The 19,729-nt window shown below is 41.0% G+C and overlaps 1 long non-coding RNA gene across 1 annotated transcript in view; it reads left to right on the top strand.

Annotated features, from left to right (window-relative positions):
• LOC123371669 overlaps positions 1-19,511 on the top strand; it is a 70,618-nt gene extending 51,107 nt beyond the window's left edge. Inside the window, exon 4 of the long non-coding RNA XR_006579895.1 lies at positions 18,499-19,511. This is a non-coding gene — a long non-coding RNA (uncharacterized LOC123371669). The remainder of the gene's footprint in view (positions 1-18,498) is intronic.
• Positions 19,512-19,729: the final 218 nt, after the last annotated feature.

Raw genomic sequence — 19,729 nt, 5'->3', positions numbered from 1 at the left:
TCACTGTACCTCCGTTTTCCCCAATGAGAAGATAACTAAATATTTACCTCTCTTCTGCTTCAGGGTGTTGTGAAGATTAATCAATCAATCAATCATAGAATCATAGGACTGGAAGGGATCTCAAGAGGTCATCTAGTCCAGTCCCCTGCACTCACTTACACTGTTCATATAATACTTCAAAGATGAAATGATATAAGTGCTTACTATTATTAATTGAGCACCTCTGTCAAATAAATGGTTTTCATACTCAGACCAAGCATGGAAAGTGTTAGTCTGAAATTATTATTTTTACTAAAGCAATAACAGCTTGAAAACAAAAACAGGGAGTCCTTGTGGCACCTTAGAGACTAACACATTTATTTGGGCATAAGCTTTCCTGGGCTAGAACCCACTTTGTCAGATGCATGGAGTGGAAAATACAGGAGCAGGTATAAATACATGAAAAGTTGTGAGTTACCTTACCAAGTGTGAGGTCAATCTAACAAGACAATTCAATTGACAGCAGGATACAAGGGAGGAAAAATAACTTTCAAAGTGGTAATGAGAGTGGCCCATTTCATACAGTTGACAAGAAGGTCTGAGTAACAGTAGGGGGAAATTAGTATTGAGGAAATTAGGTTTAGGTTTTGTAATGACCCAACCACTCCCAGTCTGTATTCAGGCCTAATCTGATGGTGTCCAGTTTGAAAACAGGAATTTTGTATAGAATCTGTATCATCACTGGTGAAATACTACTAACTCTAACCTAATTGAATGGTATTGTGTCATTACTTATCCCCAGTAAGGACTTTGGATACAAGCGCATTTATGTTTGTACAAGTACCATAGACTGAAAGTCTGCTCTTTGTTGTTTTACTTGTACTCTGCTGGAGTCTCCTTTCTTCTTGTTTTTAGCAGCAGGGCTCATTCCAGTGCAGCTGCCAGCCTAGGATTCCTTGCAGGGGCGGCTCTAGCCATTTCACCACCCCAAGCACGGCGGCACGCCATGGGGGGCGCTCTGCCAGTCGCCGGTCCTGTGGCTCCGGTGGATCTCCCACAGGCGTGCCTGCGGATGCTCCACCAAAGTTGCGGGAGCAGCGGACCCTCTGCAGGGATGCCTGCGGGAGGTCCACCAGAGCCGCCTGCCGCCCTCCCGGCGACTGGCAGAGCACCCCCTGTGGCATGCCGCCCCAAGCACGCGCTTGGCGTGCTGGGGCCTGGAGCCGCCCCTGATTCCTCGTATTTCTAACCTTCACTTGATCTGTTTTTCATTTAATTGTAAATTGGTTTAAATGAGACTTTTCTGGTGCTGTACTTTAGGGTAGGCATTGCTCCAGTCAGACAATAGATTTCTGTCAGATAGTGCTGGTTGAGGTATTTCTGGTTTTTTGGGTGGATATTTTTGTTTGTTTTTTTTAATTCCAATTCTCATTTTAAACAAAACTATTACAAAAATTAAGCAAAACTTAGGCCACTTACAGTGAAGTTATTCATACAAAAGACAAATACTATGAGAAGATGGCCATATTATCATTAGCCTTACCAAAAAATGAATAGTTCTACCGTTCACTCAGTATCCAATTGTGATAGGCAGGGCAGCTGAGACAATTTCCCCTAGTACTGAGTAGTAAGTGATCAATTACAAGTCTCTCAGGAGCCCATTGTGGCAGAGTCAGTGGGTTACATTGTCCAACTATTCATTTATTGATGGGTTTTGATTTGTAAAATATTTTTATTCAACACTTTACCATCCACCCTAACAGTAACAACAGAGCCAAAGGTCACACACAGAGACACAGTTAAGAGTCAAAGTTAAGTATTTAAATCTGGGCTTATGCTTTATGAACAACAGATGACAGTCAACATTTTATTCAGTGGCATCCAACATATGTGCTCTAAAAAAATAATTCAACTAGTTTCCCTTTTCAGGCCAAGCCTAGAAGCTCAACTAAACCATTTCAGTTTGGTGAGCTTCAGTTTTTTCTTGAAAGGTGAGGGACAATAATGTTATTCATGATCTTTTCTAGAAGCCAACAAGTGTTGATTCCATTAGTCCCATGGAAGAAATCTTTGCACCAGTAGTACATGATGAAAATTCTAGCTGTTGCGAGAACAATGGCTAAGAACATTTTCTCTTATTTACTCAGGTAATGCAAAAACAGGCTGCTCAGAAACAAAGCTGTAGTTGTAACATACTCTGTAGAGTGGCAGATTAGCCACTGTACAAATGGGACCTGCACCCAAGGGCCCCTGCCAACTGAGGGGGCCCTGGAAAAATGGCCCCCCACCCCCCGACCTGCTCTGCCCGCCTGGCACCCCTGCTGGGGAGCTGTGGAAGCCCCCACACTCAACCCTGCTCCCCAGCAGGAGTACCAGGCGTGAGGGCGGGGCAAATCCCACACCCTGACCCCATTTCCCTGTCAGGAGTGCTGGGCAGGCATGGGAGACTACAGGCAGAAGGGGAGGGGAGGGGAGAGGCCCCCACTTTCTCTGGCCCACGGCCCCACAAAAAGGTAATCCACCTCTCATTCGGTACTTCCAGAAAATCTTTCAAGAACCTTGAAACTTTCCTTCAGAAAAACAGTTCTCAATTTCTGTTTTACCATATATCATAATTAACATTCCTTTTATGTAGCCTAACTGTTGCTATAGAAACAGAATAAAATTAAATAGAACAAATCAGTGTCTTGTATTAATTGAAGGTTCTTTTCTTAGTATAGCCAACCTCAAAAGGCTCAAAAATCTTGAGACAGTATCCTGCCAAAATTTTAAAATATATATATTTTTTTTCTGCCTTCTGATTTTTTGATTCCTGTGTCTGCTTGACCATTGGTGTTGCTCACTCTCACAAACTTGAATATGGTGATTTTAACAAGTGCTCTCAGTCCTACATCTGCCCTCAGGGCTGGATTTAGGGGCAGGCAACCCAGGCGATCGCATGGAGTGCCAGGCTTGGAGGGCTCAGGATGGGGGCTGGGCTCAGGATGCTGTTTTTGTTGTTAGTGACAAAAAGGGAAAATAGAATCCTAGCATGCAAATTTATCATCTTATATGACAGAGATAAATCATGCATGCAAATCATGCAAAGTCATGAAATGGGCTACAAGTGCAATAAAAATAAGGTATTAAAACACCCATGTTTCATGTTCTCTTTGTGTGTGTGTATATATATATTTATCTTCCTACTGTATTTTCCACTGCATGCATCTGATGAAGTGGGCTGTAGCCCACAAAAGCTTATGCTCAAATAAATTTGTTAGTCTCTAAGGTGCCACAAGTGCTCCTGTTCTTTTCTCAGTTTAGGGTTGCTAACCCTCCAGGATTGGCCTGGAGTCTCCCTGAATTGGAATCGATCTCCTAGTGACTATTGATAGCAATCCAGGAGATTTTGAGAGGATATTTTAAGAAAACAACATTAAGTAATGTTGGGGAAAATATCTCATGGAATAGCTTCAGTCTGAGTTGACAAGTCTATCTCAGTTTAACAATAGAAGGCAGCAGAAAGAAACTATTTTGGGGGCAAGAGGCTGTAACTTGGGAACCCCTCAGTCAAATGACTCCAAATTTGGATCACTATTACAAATCCCTTTTCCCCCAGGAGGCACACCAAGTTTCAAAACAATCCAAGTCACCATTTGGATTTTAAACCACAAGAGTTGAGCTTTTAAAGCGTATAAAATGGCAGGAATGGAAACCCTCGGACCTCTAGCCATTTTTCTATACTGGCACATGTGCATAGCAAAAATGTAAATTTTCTTAAATACCAGTCTCAGTTTGGGTCCCCCCGAGATTTAGTGGGTGCCATGCATTACCCTGAGATTCAGATCTTTCTGACCTGCATCACATTAATAGTTTGAGCTCTAGCTCTGAGAAAAAAAACAAACAAACCACACCTAAAAAAAATTTTCAGGGCTTTTATCTTATGCCTCTAGCTCAAACAATCCCAAACTTGGGTCACTAACCCTACTCTGCACTCTTCAGATACATGCTAAATTTCAAGAAATCCAGCTAGGCACATCAACTTTAGGGGACTCAGCAAGGTCACCTTTAAACAGAAGTCCTGACACTATAATATTGGCTGAACTCAACTGAGGTTTGTTTGGATACAGCAAGGCAATAAAGAGAAGAATGGCTCAAGATAGCCACCTACTCTCAAACACTTAACAACTCTGTCAAGGGCAATGCCAGAATTATTAGCTTTGATGACTGTGTCAGTGCTAGCCAGCCTCCGAAACTGGTTTAACCAGGAATGACCAAGGCAAACAAAGAATGAGGGCAGGTTTTGAGAGAGAGTGTCTCCCAGTGGGAGGGAGAGCAAAGTGGAAGCGGACTGAGACATGGGAACCCACTAAGCCTATCTAGGTCACAATCAGGGGATAGTATGACTTTAGGTAAGATAGCCACACTTGTAGATTGCTTGTTGTTTTAAGATAATTTTTCTCTAAACATTTGTTCCTATTGCTAAATAAAAACACTTTTGTTTTAAGATGGCTGTTTGGTCACCCTGTTTATACGTTAGTGGTCAGAGACTCTCAAAGGGAAGAATTGCAGGTGCCTGAATCCAGTTAGATCTGTAGAGTAAAGTGACTGGCACAAATGGGGTGCTGTTCCCAGGGCCCAGGCAAAGAGTGGTAGGAAGTGCAAAATTCCCCCCTGAGACAGGTGAGAGGATAAGGCCTAACACATTAGAGGATGCCCTCAGAGATACCAGAAGGGAGACAGAGATATAACCAGCCTCAGAAGCATGCAACATGCCTTTGCTCCCTCCCTATGCAAAGGAGCTCATAGAAGAAATGTAACAGACTGAGGCTGTAGCTGAGCCTGAGCTGCAGAAATAACATGGCGATGTGGCTCCTGTGGTATAGTGCTCAGTGCAGGTGGCCATGGCCACCTCCAAATACCTTGTGGATCCCAGAGGCTTTCTGGGGGTTGCAGTAAATCCCATGTCCTGTTTCATTGAGGAAATGAAACACACACACACACTCCACCTGTCTCAGTGGAACAACTTGGGGGAACAAAACTCTATGAGGAAATCTTGTGGAGATTTCCTCCCCTCTAGCACCTCTTGTAAGTTTTCCCACAGAAGGGGGTGATCATGCCTGGAGTAAGGACCTCAGGAGTTTGCTCTTTGTTTGCTTGCAAATATCCCTTCATTTATCTTCTGGGTACTCAGAATTAGCCCTTTCCCTAACTTGACTTTTACCGCCCTCTCCAGACCAGTATATTTGTCCAATACAAGAAGGTGGTATAAATAAGAGATCTTCTTTTTCAGATGCTCTGTATTTGATACTCAAACAGATTAAACTCCAATTCTATTAAAGAATTAGTATGTCATTTTTCTAATAACAATATTGATGTTATTTATTCTCTGTACTCACAGAGTGCTAAAAGTGGGAATGGAGAATATGATCCTGGAAAGATACAACTCATCTTGTTCAGTTTGTTTCTAAAAAGTGACAGAATATGTGGACTGTGGCCTGTGGAAAAGGGGAGAATAAAACCCTACACCAGTAGATAATGCTGAAGGGTCTCTGGAATAAGGGGATGATAACATAAGCCAGCAAAATTTACCAATTTGTCTTGATTCAAATGTTGTATGACACACTGATACTACTATGCCAAACATACTATACATATCTAGATAGGCTAACAGACAGTCTAGAGTCCAGGGATGCTGGAACAATTTGTGTAGTGGGGGTGCTGAGAGCCATTGAACCAAACTGTAAAACTCTGTATATGATAGAAACCACTTCAAGCCAGGGAGGTGCAGCAGCACCCCCAGCACCCAAAGTCCTTAATGCTAAAGTCTAAAGAATGGAAACACCTTAGAGCAGACTGCCGATGTTTAAGGATTTTTTTCCCCAAGTAACAAATGCTTCACGGTGAGCACTGTCCTTTGTCAGCAGCATTAGCTCATTTCTAGTGATCATAGACAGAACCCTCTTGGGCTCCTATGGGTTGTGCAATTTACATGGCATATTAAAAATGCAGAGCCTTTTTCCCTGAAGCCACGTCACCAGCAACTGGAGGTGAGCAGCCCAAAAATAATATTTGAGAGCAAGTGCTGCCAATCCACCACTCTCATGTGGAAGAAGTTACAACACCAAACAGCTCTGGGCAGTCTTTGTCTCCTGGTGCTGCCTGCTTGCATTTTTCATGGTTCATTTTAGTCTGATGTGATGTCCTCTGCTATTTGCCAGGCTGTTGCAGAGCTTTGCTTTGATTAGCGTATTTACGCATGTTGTTGCTGGGCTATATATAATTCAGCTTCCTCCCACCCCTCTTTCAGAAAAGGTTATTCTGCTTCTTTTACTGTTGCTGTCAACTTTTTTTTGCTTGTTTTAACTCCATCAAAATTTTTTGCATATTCTTTCTGTTCCCTTCCCTTCCCCATGTGTCAGTCATTCCTGATAGGGAGTTTCCTTTTGTTTTCATCATTTCCATATAGTACCATCAAGTGAAGACAAAATTCTTCCTATATTCAGAAAAACATTTTGTCTTCATTGTCTTCATGTGTTCCATTAGCTAGATCTATTTTTACTCCCTGTTCTAACACTACCCTCCATTAGAAGTGTCTTCTAGGCCCAGGGTATAGGTCATTTGGTAAAGGGAGCACTCTTGGCCTCTAGGATAAACTGTCACTGCCTCTGTCAAACACCCTATAAGGCCTGGGTTTCTTACTTGACTCTGTCCCACAACACTACAGGAGAGCTAGAATGACTGACCACTTGAATGGAACACTAGATTGAGGTCCCTTCCGCTAGTCTCTGGTAACTGGCCAGATGGACATTAATGATGCTATGGTACCTTTTGAAAAGAGGAAGGAATACACCCATTGACCTCTCCAACACCCACTCTTCCAGTAGAGCAGGTCCTGAGAAATGAGGACAGCTGCTAAGTGAGAAGGCGACTGTGCTGCTGGAATTCATATCCTTTGAATCAGAGTCAGTCATCGGAGTTGTAGCTTTCTGCTAGGGAGACCAGATATCCTGATATTAGGAGCTTTGTCTTCTATACGCAACTATATCTCCCCCACCTCCTCCCTAAAAAAAAAAAAGTGTCCCAATTTTTCACACTTGCTATCTGCTCACCCTACTTTCTGCAGACTAAATTATTTATACAGATGTTAGGAGGAAGTAGCTGCATTAATCAAGGCCTGTGGATAGATGCACTGAAGAGATCCTCTGCTATGGGTGCTCCCATAGCAAGAGAGTATTATAGCCTACTATTAAAATGAGGTGAGCATTGACAATTGGTAGGCTGCAATAAGGATGGCAGTCAACGCATATGAAACAGAAGAAGTCAGTCAGAACATCCAGATCAACCCTATCTCATCTATTAAGCCCTGGTGCTCTATTCCTGAAGCCTGCAACCCAACCTCACTATCATCAGGTAACTCAAAAATGCCTGCAATCAAGTGATTTGAGCTGACAACTTTCCTAAAGTGATTCAAGTTCAATCTAATGGGGATCTCTTAATTGTGATATGACCAGTGCTGGCCCAGTTCTAACAAACCCCATCAAACCTACAGTTCTGGTAAATCCAACACCTTTTAAAAGGAACAATTCTACCAAAATGCAGCATGAGAAAAGAAACCAGTTTTATTGCATAAGAAACACCAAGCAAAGCAATTTTCACCTCCTATACTGCACCTATGGAAGCTCTGAAAACACAACATAAGTTCATGACCTTCAATATATAACTGATGAATGATTTATGGGATGTTTGTGTAACAGTACCATGCATCATCTTATCTTGATAAATCACTGAGAGTTTCATTATTGACATCAGCTGGAGTGAGAGGAGACCCATTTTGTTTTTCAAGATTTTTTTATTACAATGCCTTATCAACTAATGCAAGTTTTCACATCTTGTTGCCCCCTCATCACTTCACCATGTGATGGGGATATGCCCGCCTCCTTAGCACAGTTGCCAACTTTCAGACAGTAAATAAGCACCCCGACTTTCACAATAAGTCAAAAATCAAGCTAATCTCATTTCAAAACAAGGCTAAAACAAGCCAATCCCTAAGAACCCAAATACTCTATGTGACTAGATCCCCCCGGCGTGCAGTCTGGGACTGTGGTGGGCTCGCTGTGCACCCTGACTCTATACCCCCATGTCCCTGCTTGCCAGAAGCTGATAAAAAAAGCAACAAGCTACAAGCCAAAAACTAGCCAACAAGCAACTCACAAGCCAAAAACAAGCCCAATTTCTGCATTTTTTCGCAGGTTTGACATGTCTGCTGCTCACTATGTAGTAGGATTTGGCACCCCTCTTTTATGGGTGGCAATTTTACCCTCTCAGACAACACTACTCTGATCCAAGAAGATTAATAGTTTCCTATGAATAAGACTTTAGAGCTAATTGTTCTTTAGTCCACAGAGAAGGTTTACAGTGCCATCTAATTTTTAGTCAATAAGAACAGATCCCACAAGTCACTTTTTTCCAAGGTGCTTTCACTGTACTGTTCAACACTTAACTAGAAAAATCACCCAACTTTGTATCAGTTTTAATACCAATAAACAGTGCATAGATATTTCAAAACATCAAAACACTAAAATATCCTAGCAATTCTGTTTAGATGACAATTAAGAATTAAGTATTTTTCATGATGGATTAGGCTTCCTACCTTGTTTTAGGGTAGGAACCTTAGGGTACTGCTGGACCATAAGCAGCTCCTATTGACTTCACCTCATAATTTGTCCAAAAGTTATTGGGAAAGGATGACTGAACTAAATGAATCCAACAGACTCCTAAAGCTAATTTGGAAAATGGAAGGGACAGAATACTGCGGTGACTGATGCATGATGGGACTTAGGTTAATATAAGGACTGCATATTATGCTGAGTAGCTTTTTTCTGTTCCTAAAAATGTTCTTATAGAAACTAAACAATGGTTTAGATTTAAAAAGCAGGAGCCTGTTAAAGCTTCAACGTCTGCTGCTGGGTTATAAAATATTCTTTTATAGCTAAAATACTGAATTTGAGATTCTTTTGCCAGTACAACAGATTCTATGCAGAGAGAACTGAAGTCTACTAAAAACTATTATATGATCACCATTGTACATGAAGTAAGACTTAGTCCCTGACCCATGGAATTTACAAACTAAAGGAAGAAAGAACTGAGATCATAATATTCATACGAAATCATTTAAGCCGGGCATTAGTCAAATATAACATACACAAACTTCTAATCTCTGTGTTAATCATGCTACAAACACTGAATGAATTAAAAATCCATATAAAATGTGATGCTGTATAAAATTTCATTCACACATGTTTGATGTCTCTGGATTGCTCATGGGTGGTTGAGACATGAGTAAGCTCTGCAGGTGGTTTATCTAGTTAGGCTCTTATCTGGCACACATCATCACAGCATCTGAATGCCTGGCAAGAATTTTAAACAAAAAAAAATATTGATCTCTCTCTCCTGCTCTCCCTTCTAGCAGGTAGGAGTAAATTACTTTGGTTAGATAATTGGGGGAAGGCAGGGAGAGAAGTAGAGGGACTGAGGAATTTACTGCAGAAAAGCCAGGTATAAGAAATGAGTTTTGCGGTTAGTTCTGAATGCTATGAGCCCTGTGGTCATTCTCTCTTCTTATAGTGAGTTCAACAGTCTAGCTCCCACAAAAATTCTGTCTCCTATATTCACTAGACTTCTATTGCTTGGGAGTTTTATAGTTGCAGTGGAATACAGCTGCTATGGGAGGTCAGGGCCACAGGGGTAGAGGCAATCTCTTAGGTAGTTCGGGCTAATCCTGGAGGGGGCTTTGACTATCAGGACAGAGATATGTATTTAAAGAGGAGCCGGTGCAGAGGCTGGAGCATCAGGATGATGTGTTCACAGTGACCTGTATTGCTAAACAGGCTGGCTCTGGGATTTTTATAGCAGTTGGAGCTTTTTAAGGATGTGTTGCTTCATTCCTATTAATTGAAATACTCAAGACTGGAGTCCCAAGTGCATGGATGCGTGACCAGATCAGTATGGGACAGGATGAGACTCAGTTATCCTGCTGCCTCGCTATTTGGCATCCATAGCACTGAGAAATCCAAAAAGGACCTCAGTGCTGTAAACTGACTTAATCTGAGGGCATACACCTTCGAGAGTGGGGAATGTTACACAAAATACATTTCCTCCCCTCTTCTTACCAGTATCACCTCAGTCTCATCTGTGTTCAGCTTTTGCCAGCTGCTCTTAATTTAGATGTTCCCAGATAAGAGAGACTAATGTTTTAAACACACCATGCTTTGTTAGGAGAGAATAAGCCCATAAAAATCTATTATGAAAACTTTGCTTTATTTTACAAAGCATGAAGTGAACTGCAGCCCACAGAATTGTATCTGCCCTTTTGCAGGTCACTAAGTTCCGTACATTCCAATGTAAAAAGGAAACGATGTGTGTTCAAACTTGATTACAGATATAGGGTAAAGTGTGCACCTTTACAGTTGTTCCTTCACACTTACACAGTTCAAATTCAAACAATTGTTTTAAAAATAGGATTTTATTCTGTCTCGCTATCCCAGGATCAGAAGCCACATGCGTGATCACTGGCTATCAGTTAAAAATATGATTAGAAGATTGCCAAAGGTAAAATTACCAGATATCCACAAAGGTTCCTATATCACACTGTACGGGTTCTTTGCCAGCTGTGAAAATTGCCTATTGCCTCTTCAATCCATTACAAAAACAGTGTTAATGTGAATCTCTTTTGCTATTGCCAAGGAAATGCCAGTTATCTCTGAAAGCCATGCAATGGGAAAATGCCAGTCTTAGTAGGAGCTGACAAGCACCAGCTATAACTATAGGAACTACCTTCCACCATGGGTTCTATTTGGGATATACCAGTTTGTGCTCTCATCTTACCTTTACTGAAAATTGGGATTCTCCTTTGTTTTTCCCCATAAAAGGTTATTGAATTGAAAACATTTAGAAGATATTTGGTAACTGAATTTTTTTGAATGCGGTAGAGATTAGAGATTTTTTAATAACAAAGAATTCATATTTTGTCCTTCTAGAGCACCCTTCACCCAGGGAGCTCCAATGCTTTACAACTAACACCATCATGGCCATGTTGTGAGGCATGAAGTGTTATCCTCGTTTCACAGATGGGGAAGATGAGGCACAGAGAAGTAAAGTGACTTGCCCAAGGCCACCTAGCAAGTCAGCATCAAAGCAGGAAACAGAACACAGCAGTGCTGGCTCTAGCCCCTTGCTCTGATTCATACATTGGTCTGTCAGAAGAGCTGCACCACTTTCTTTCTAGACATTTACATAGCTATAGTACCGACTTTGTCAGGTTTCAACTAGAAGTGAGAATTATAAGCTCTAGTTTATAGCTGTACGTTACTAATTTTTTAATGGCTTGACTCCCCAGAAACATAAATGGCCAAACACATCCCTGGAGCAATTCCACTGATGTCAGTGGAGTTACACCTGGGATTTATTTGGCCCCATATTATTTTTTTTCTTAACATGAATACATGCAAATATTCATTCATATTCAGTACGTAAGTTTATACAAACACACTATTTCTTTGCCACACCCTGAATAACAATGGTCTTCCCTGTAAGAAGCAACCCAGGGGTGACATCCTGCCTCCACAGAAGTTAATAGCAAGACTCCCACTGACTTCATCAGGGGCAGGATTTCACCCCAGGATAGATTTTTAGGACTCAATGCGCAGGTCTGACATACAACTGAATTTGTATTATTAAAATTTACCAAGCACCAATCAACACACAACTATCTCCTCAACACCTATAACTGGTCCCCTAGAAATACAAAGAGTGTTTGTACAGGAAAAAATAAATTTGTGATTCTTCTCTCCAAGAAAAATGTTCTTGCTGAGTGAGAAGTGGATTTTTTTTATATGCAAATTTTAATGTAAATATTAAAGATTTGGCTTTAAAGAACTCAGTCACTAGGTTGGAGATATTGTTGAACTGTTTAACTTGGCAGTTATTGTGCAAGCTTAAGTCTGAATGAAACATTCTGGTTGATGACTTCCCTAAAGCAATACACCAAATTTAACTTGGAATGTTTTCTTTGTTATTGCTTTTATTTTTAAATGAACTTTTAGATTTTTTGTTTAACCAAGGGTTTTGTCTACCTTAGCAATGAAAGATACACATTAGCTATTGGTTTAGCCTTGCATGAAACACTCTTTTTTCCATATCTAGATACTGACACTAGGAATCTTTTTAATTAATAAGAAAGTAGAAAGAATAAATATGGGGAGTTGTGAAGGAAGATAATACTATGCTCTCAAGCATCACCCTCAACCAAACCCCACCCACTTGACTCCTCAAAACAAAATGCCACTCACAGTAGATTGTGCAGATCTTCATAATATGATTGTTACACTTCCTCCTTGCATCTCTTACCAGCAATGAACTAGTTAATTATGTCCGGGACAACACCTTTATCAGTAGGTTTCAGAGTTCATACCCAACTGAGAAGAACTAATGTAAGTCACATCTCTCTCATTACTATTGTTTCAAACTGTCCCCACTTTTGAGGGATCTATTTACACTATTCACATTGTGAAAATTGTTTTGTAACCCTAAAGACTATATTATATTTTTAAATAAAACCTTAGATTCTGGAGCACAGAGATGAAGCCAAGGGGGGGAGGGGTGTGCGGGAAGTAACAGTTCACTGAGCTGCTGGTAGCCAGCTCCATTTGACTGCTGGGCAGCAGGGTAGGAAGCGTTCTGCCTGAGACATGGATTTGAAATACAGTAATACACTGAAAAAAATACTAAAAATGGCATAACAGGGCTTTATTTTTTTAAGTCACTCACGGACTCATTTAATTTGCTCAGTTTCAGTAACAAGATTGTTATTTTAAACGGCCAGCCTTGTAAAGTCAGATTGAGATCTGAAAGGCAAGTTTGCTCTTTCTGGTTCATGCTCCATCATATGTAATAAAGATTCTAACTTCAGTAAGATGACATTAACTCAACACAGCTGTCTAGGATCTGCAGGGCTAGCAGGAGTAAAAATAAAAATAAAAATATATTTGTCAGCAAAGTCAGCAGATACGAGTTAGGCTACATACAAGTAGCAAATTGATTAAGATGTTGTCATATTTGCATAGCTATTTAACTGTAGTGTATTAAAATGAACTATAGTTAGGGGTTCTGTTTTTTAGTTTGAACCCCAAGAACAAAGATCAAGATTAGGATTAATCCCAGAAAGACAAGATTTTTAAAGCCTCCCGTGTCATCAGCCAACATTTTACTTTATCTAGCCATTCAGACTGCAGGCTGTCAGTCAGCTTCTGAATAAAAGACCTTCAATTAACCATTGAGTATCCAGCACAAATGAGCCACTTGATCTCCTGCTGCTGCCTCATATTGTATGCAAATCTTAATATAACAATTAATAGAGATCCTGCTGTTTTGTGTTCAATTATTTTTGTTTCAAACTCTACTTAATAGAGTCTCAGAAATGCATTGATTTGGACAGGCTAGACAACTTCAATCCAAGATCCAGCCCAGTGTTCCACATCCTAATATTACAAACTTTAGAAATAGAAATGTTAACTAAATAGGTAAGCTTTAAGAGAAGGCAATTCCAGTAGTGCTCTCTACTGGAGACACATTATTACTACAAAATCAATATTTACTTTAAAAAGTTTTAGAACTAGTGGTGATGTAAAAAATAAATAAAATCCAAATGAGTAAAGATATCTCACTGGGGACTGAGCCTAGATTTAGTAAAGCTCATGTGAACTACACAACTGTCCCTGCTCCACTTCCTTCTAACTCCACATACAGCTACATCTATTAATAGGAGGATCTGAGGATGTGGTAGAAACAAAGCATAGTAGATTACACCAGGAATGATTTGCCTGAAATGTTACATACTCGTCAATTATAGTCTGATTTAAAAACAGGCCATATTTGAACTATATAAAGTTTATACCTCTTTTAATGTGTCTTAATTGTAATTTTCAATATATTCCTGTTGGAAACCATAGGAGTCCTCCTGTAAAATACCTAATGATACTAGCCAATGATTACCTGCATCAAGTGTGTGCTGCTTTATAATTCAGAGTTGAAATCCTGTCATGATTATTATTTAATTAAAATGTCTATTACTCTTTAATTGCTTTGATTGTGAATACAGTGTTTTCCCCCAACCAAAAACATTTCACCATCTGAAAAAAGGAAAGCCACACACAAATCAGCCAAAGAAAAGTGAACCTCATTAGAAGATAACAAGCAAGTTATACTAATCAGAGCTAAAGATTACTTTGGTCCACACATAACACTTGCCTAAATTCAGTGCTCCCACACACAGGTTTATGAAATTTCGGGAGGGAAAGAATTAGGTTAGCCCCAATGATAATAGGAGCACAAACAGGTTGTACCTTGTTTAGCTTGACCAATTATTGACTTTTTTTTAAGCAAACAAGACCTTTTAGTTTGGTAATTTTTCATTTTAAATATCCTGTTCTTTAGTCACAAAAGTTAAACACTGCAAACTCACACACCATACTTAAGAAAGGCATAGCTGACATCCCCAGAGTCAAAGTGTCCCACTCCATAAATCTGTAGAGTCATTTTGGGAAGGCCAGAGATATTCTACTGCAACCACAAAAAGGTTTTAAAAATACCAAGATCCCCAGCACTCACTAACTCAGATCTTGTCCTGCCTTTCTCCCTATGCTACAGTCCAAGTAGCTCTCTTCCCACATTGCAATAGCCCTCACTTTGCTGTTAACTTCCCCACCCTTTCCTCTTTCCCCTTCAGGCTTCTCTCCACATGAAAGTCTTACCAGACTCACTTTCCCCTGCCCCCCAAACTCCTGCAGTACTATCTCCTACACACAAGACCCGCTCCAACCCCGTTTCCTCTCAGTCCCAGCCCCCAATCTTGCTTCATTCTCCATGAAGTCCTGCCAGTTTCTTTTACCCTTCATACTGACCTCATGTCCATATCCCTCCTCCCCCATAGCTATCCCCTAAGTGTGTGAAGGAGGGGTAGGGAGGAAAAGAGGCCACTACCCCAGCCACTAGTGTTTCCTCATGTCCCACTCAGGTCCTTCCAGCTCAGCAAACCCTTAAAGCTGGTGTGGGAGGAACTATGCAAGGTGGATGTGAGCTAACCACAGATCTCCTGCCTCCCCACCAGGAAGTCACAGATGCCCCTGCTGACAGGAGATTGCATAAGTCTCTGACTCCTGCACTTCAAGTTTATTATCTAAACAGTTCATTGGGGCAGGAAGAGAAAGAGTGTGCTGATCAGTTTAGCTCCAAGAAAACCCAGGCTCTCTTCTCAACACTGTCATCTGCCTCCCCTCCAAGTTGGGGGAGGGAACAGCACCCCCAGGTTGAAAGTTGGCCATGGGAGGGGGAAAGACATTTCCTGTCTTCCCACTCTAACGGCATCTATGTTTATGGAGCACTATAGAGAAGGCATTTCAGTCCTAACCTATGAACCCATCCAGCCATTGCTGTTGGAGTCTTTCCATCATCATCTTACGTCGACACTGTGGGGCAGCATGTTGTCTCTGGCTCTCGCCCCCTCATGGCACAGCATGGTACCGAACGCACCACTCCCAGTTCCCTTTTGCTTTTCCAGAATAACTTGTTCGCAGCTCAAATTAATTAACATAACATTCCTTCATACTGGGGTCAATTTATTAAGTATTGATAAATACACAGCTTCCCTTGATTCCCTCAGGCCCAAATCCTTTGAGCTTCTTAAGAAACTCCACATTCCTCCCTTCTGAGGCTGTGCAGTGATTAAGGCCAACTTCCCCAGCCTACTAGTAGCCAGGCTCCAGACCTGCTTCACATAGCCTCTCTTCTCACCTGCCCTTTGGTTCAGGGGCCCCCCAGCCTCCTTCTTACACAAACAAACATTCTCCTTTATCCTTTCCAAGCTAGCTACCCTCTTGCCCCAGACTCATCTCACAGCTGGGCTTTTACCCCCCTCAGGAGGGAGCACCCTGATTACCATTCACCAGCTTGTCTGCTGCTCCCTTAAACATCTGTTTCTTTAAGAAGCCAAATCATGGAACAGGGTGGGCTGGCCCCAACCCCCTTCTTTCCTAAAGGAGCCAGCCCGCCCCATTGCATGCTGCTTCTCATGGTCTGCCTGCTCTTCCCAGAGTTTCACAGGCTCCAGTTGAAGTGCTCACACAAGGTTACCTTGAGGGTTCTTCTAGCCCCTCACCCCAGTGTGGCTCTCATTTCCCTGGCAGGTCTCCACTATTCTATTATCATTGCTCTCTTTACAGCTGCACCTGCTGCAACTTTCCCCCTCATTTGTGCCCTGTGCATCCAGCTCCAATTCCCCAGATCCACCCTGATGACTTTCCCAGCAGATTTCTCTATTCTCCTCCTCTGTCCCAGCTGCAACTATGTTAGAGGCACCTAATTGTGCCTCGTGAAGCCATTCTGATGGTTTTCATTCTTGACTGTTTCAGAGCCCTTTTCCCTGATGAATTTTGGGTGGCTGCTGTGCTCATGGTCCCACTGATACAGCAACACAGTCAGCTTTGAGATTGTGCAATGAGCTGACTACCCAGCAGCGTCTACTGAAGCCAATGGGAGCTGTTGGCTTGACAGTTCAAAATCTATTAATTGTTTGAATTTCCTGCATGCTTGTGTTCTCTAATAGGTTTCCTGCATTCAACTTGAAATAAAAGGAGACTTGTGTAGGGATATTAAAGGTTTATATTAAACATGGTTTATATGAGAAATGATTTATTGATTTATTGTTAATTGATACTTTATAACTTAAGGTTTATGTTAGAAGTAAATTTGTGATTCTCAACATTTAGCCTCTAACCTGCAAGCCACCAGCTGTGTCTGTGTGAAGCCTGCTCAAAGAGATACTTGGTATAAAACTTGTTAAGCTCAAAGAAATACTTTGTATAAAACTTGCTAAACATTAATTAACTCTAAGTATGCCAAAACAGTAGCTGTTATAGTGTATAGATAGAGACCCCCACCCTCTGTAAGTTTTCATCTCACTTTATCTTTGCTTGTTAAAAGACAGGGAGTCTCACATAAATTGGTAACACCCCAAAAGGTAAAGAGACAGTGAACTAAATGTGATTAAGATAGAGAATGTATGTGAATGAATGGTTAGGGAGTTACCAGCCTGAAGAATTCAGTGTCCGCTGAAGAAGGTGTCAAGTGGGATCAACCAGATGACCCCCCGGAGGGCAAACTGGAATCCACCCACCACACCTCAAAGGAAGGAAAAACAAAACATCTAATAACATGGAGCCAGCCATCTGCTGATTGATTGAGGCTGTGGCTACACTTAGCACTTCAAAGCACTGCTGCGGCAGCGCTTTGAAGCGCTAAGTGTAGTCTAAGTGCCCAGCGCTGTCCGTACTCCACCTCCCTGTGGGGAATAACGGACAGCGCTGGGAGCCGCGCTCCCAGCGCTGGGGCTTTGACCACACTGGCGCTTTGCAGCGCCGCAATTTGCAGCGCTGCAAATTTGTAAGTGTAGCCAAGCCCTTAGCAACAGCAGAATGAAGCAACTCCTATGAACTAACATAGGGAAAAATCCCTATAAAACTGGACTCTAAAGAATAAGGACTTTGAGTCTATGGTTCTGCTGCCAGCCTCCAGGAGCATCAGATGCATCTGACACAGACTCGGCTCCATCCTCATGACCAAGATACCTGGCCAGTAACTTGGCATGAGCAACGTCTAGGCTGGTAACTATAACATCTATACAGAACCTGAATGAATGATTGTGTGAATGAATATGTGTGTGTGTGTGTGTGTGTATAAGGAATAAGTAGTGATAGAAATAAGTAGTAAAACAACGTTGTTTGCTTTTGTCTTTTGCTTTACTATTATATTTACAATAAATGTGGCATCTTTGCCTTATCCCTCTTAATAAGGTCCTGCTAGTTTTTATTGGTATAACACTTGGACAGAAATAAAAACATCCAATCTTGAGTTAAAAAATGGTCAGTGATGGAGAATCCACCACAACTCTTGGCAAGTTGTTCCAATGGTTAATTACTCTCATTTTTAAAAAAATTGTGCCTTATTTTCAGTCTGAATTTGTCCAGCTTCAGCTTCCAGCTATTGGATCATATTATGCCTTTGTCTGCTAGATTGAAGAGCCCATTAAATATTTGTTCCCCATGTGGGTTCTTATAGACTGTGATCAAGTCACCACTTAACCTTCTCTTTGTTAAGCTAAATAGATTGAGCTCCTGGAATCTATCACTAAGGCTACATTGGCACTTTACAGAGCTGCAACTTTCTCGCTCGGGGTGTGAAACCCCCCCCCAAGCACTGCAAGTTTCAGCGCTGTAAAGCACCAGTATAGACAGTGCACCAGTGCTGGGAGCTACTCCCTAGTGGAGGTGGTTATTTTATAGCGCTGGGAGAGCTCTACACTGCCACGACTATACAGCCAAGTTAAAGCGTTGCCACGGCAGCGCTTTAACATTGCTAGTGAAGATATAACCTAAAGCATGTTTTCTAATCCTTTAACTATCTTGTGGCTCTTTGAACCCTCTCCAGGTTATCAGCATCCCGCTTGAATGAACAAGACCCCCGACTGGACACATTATTTCAGCCAGTGCTAAATGCAGATGTAAAATATCCTCTTGATAAGTAAAATACTTCTACTTGAGATTCCCGTGTCTGCATCCAAGGATCGCATCAGCCATTTTGGCAGCAGCCTTGCACTGGGAGCCCATGTTCATCTGGTTATCCACCATGACCCCCAAATCTTTTTCAGAGTCATTGCTTCCTCAGATAGTGTTCCCCCTTCCTGCAACTACACATTTACATTTAGCCATATTAAATGCATATTTGTTTGCTTGTGCCGTTTACTAAACAATCCAGATTGGTCTGCAAAAAGAAAGCTGGAGACTTTGAGAACCTCAGTCTTTATTTATAGGAGGCCAGACTGTTCCTGTGCATAATATTTACACTGGTTTAGTTCCATTTTCATTTGGACTGCTGCATTTTCACTGGTGATAATTTTTTTCTGTAGCAATTTCATGACCTCTCTCAAGGTAACATTTTTTATTTTTGTGTGCAGCTGTATATGCAAGGAACTGTTTCTCATGTCAACGATGTTATTTATATTTTCACAGAATATAGTTTTAAGATTTATATTGGGATTTTTTTCATGGTAAGAAATGTACAGTAAAGTTGCCAACATAAACAGAGAAAGCATTTAAATTAAGAAACACCAAAACCATTTTTAAATATGTTATTCTATTATTCACTGTGCCATAGGCAAGATGCAGCAAGATAAAACAGCTAATGCAACACCATTTTGATTCGGTAGACCTGTAGGTTATTTACTTAGAAGTTGCTATTTATTTTCTGTAGATTTAGATGTGCTACTCAAGGAGAGATTCGAGAACATCACCACATTTATGCTTTTAAAACTGGGTGAAAAAACAGCTGAGGAAAAACTCAGTACTTTCCTTTATCTGAATGTCTATCCTAGAACTTAGTAAAAGCTTTAAAAATAGTATTAGAAATAACTATTGAACCAGGAACAAAGGAAAAATTCTGACCTCTACCTACTTGTGCCTTTCAACATTTCTGTAATTCATTCATTGACTGCTTCCTCCCCCGTTCTTTATTTTTCTATCAGGAATACAATAAAAATATTTTGTGTACGTAGTGCTTAGTGCTTACTTATAAGAATGCATATTGAATCCATCAGTACATTACAAAACAGGACTTAGACAAGAGATTCTGTAAGCCACTATACCAAATAATAGACGCTATT

This window comes from Mauremys mutica, chromosome 5 (assembly GCF_020497125.1).
Source record: "Mauremys mutica isolate MM-2020 ecotype Southern chromosome 5, ASM2049712v1, whole genome shotgun sequence".
Classification (NCBI taxonomy): Eukaryota; Metazoa; Chordata; order Testudines; family Geoemydidae; genus Mauremys; species Mauremys mutica.
This window is presented reverse-complemented; position numbering and strand designations above follow the sequence as displayed.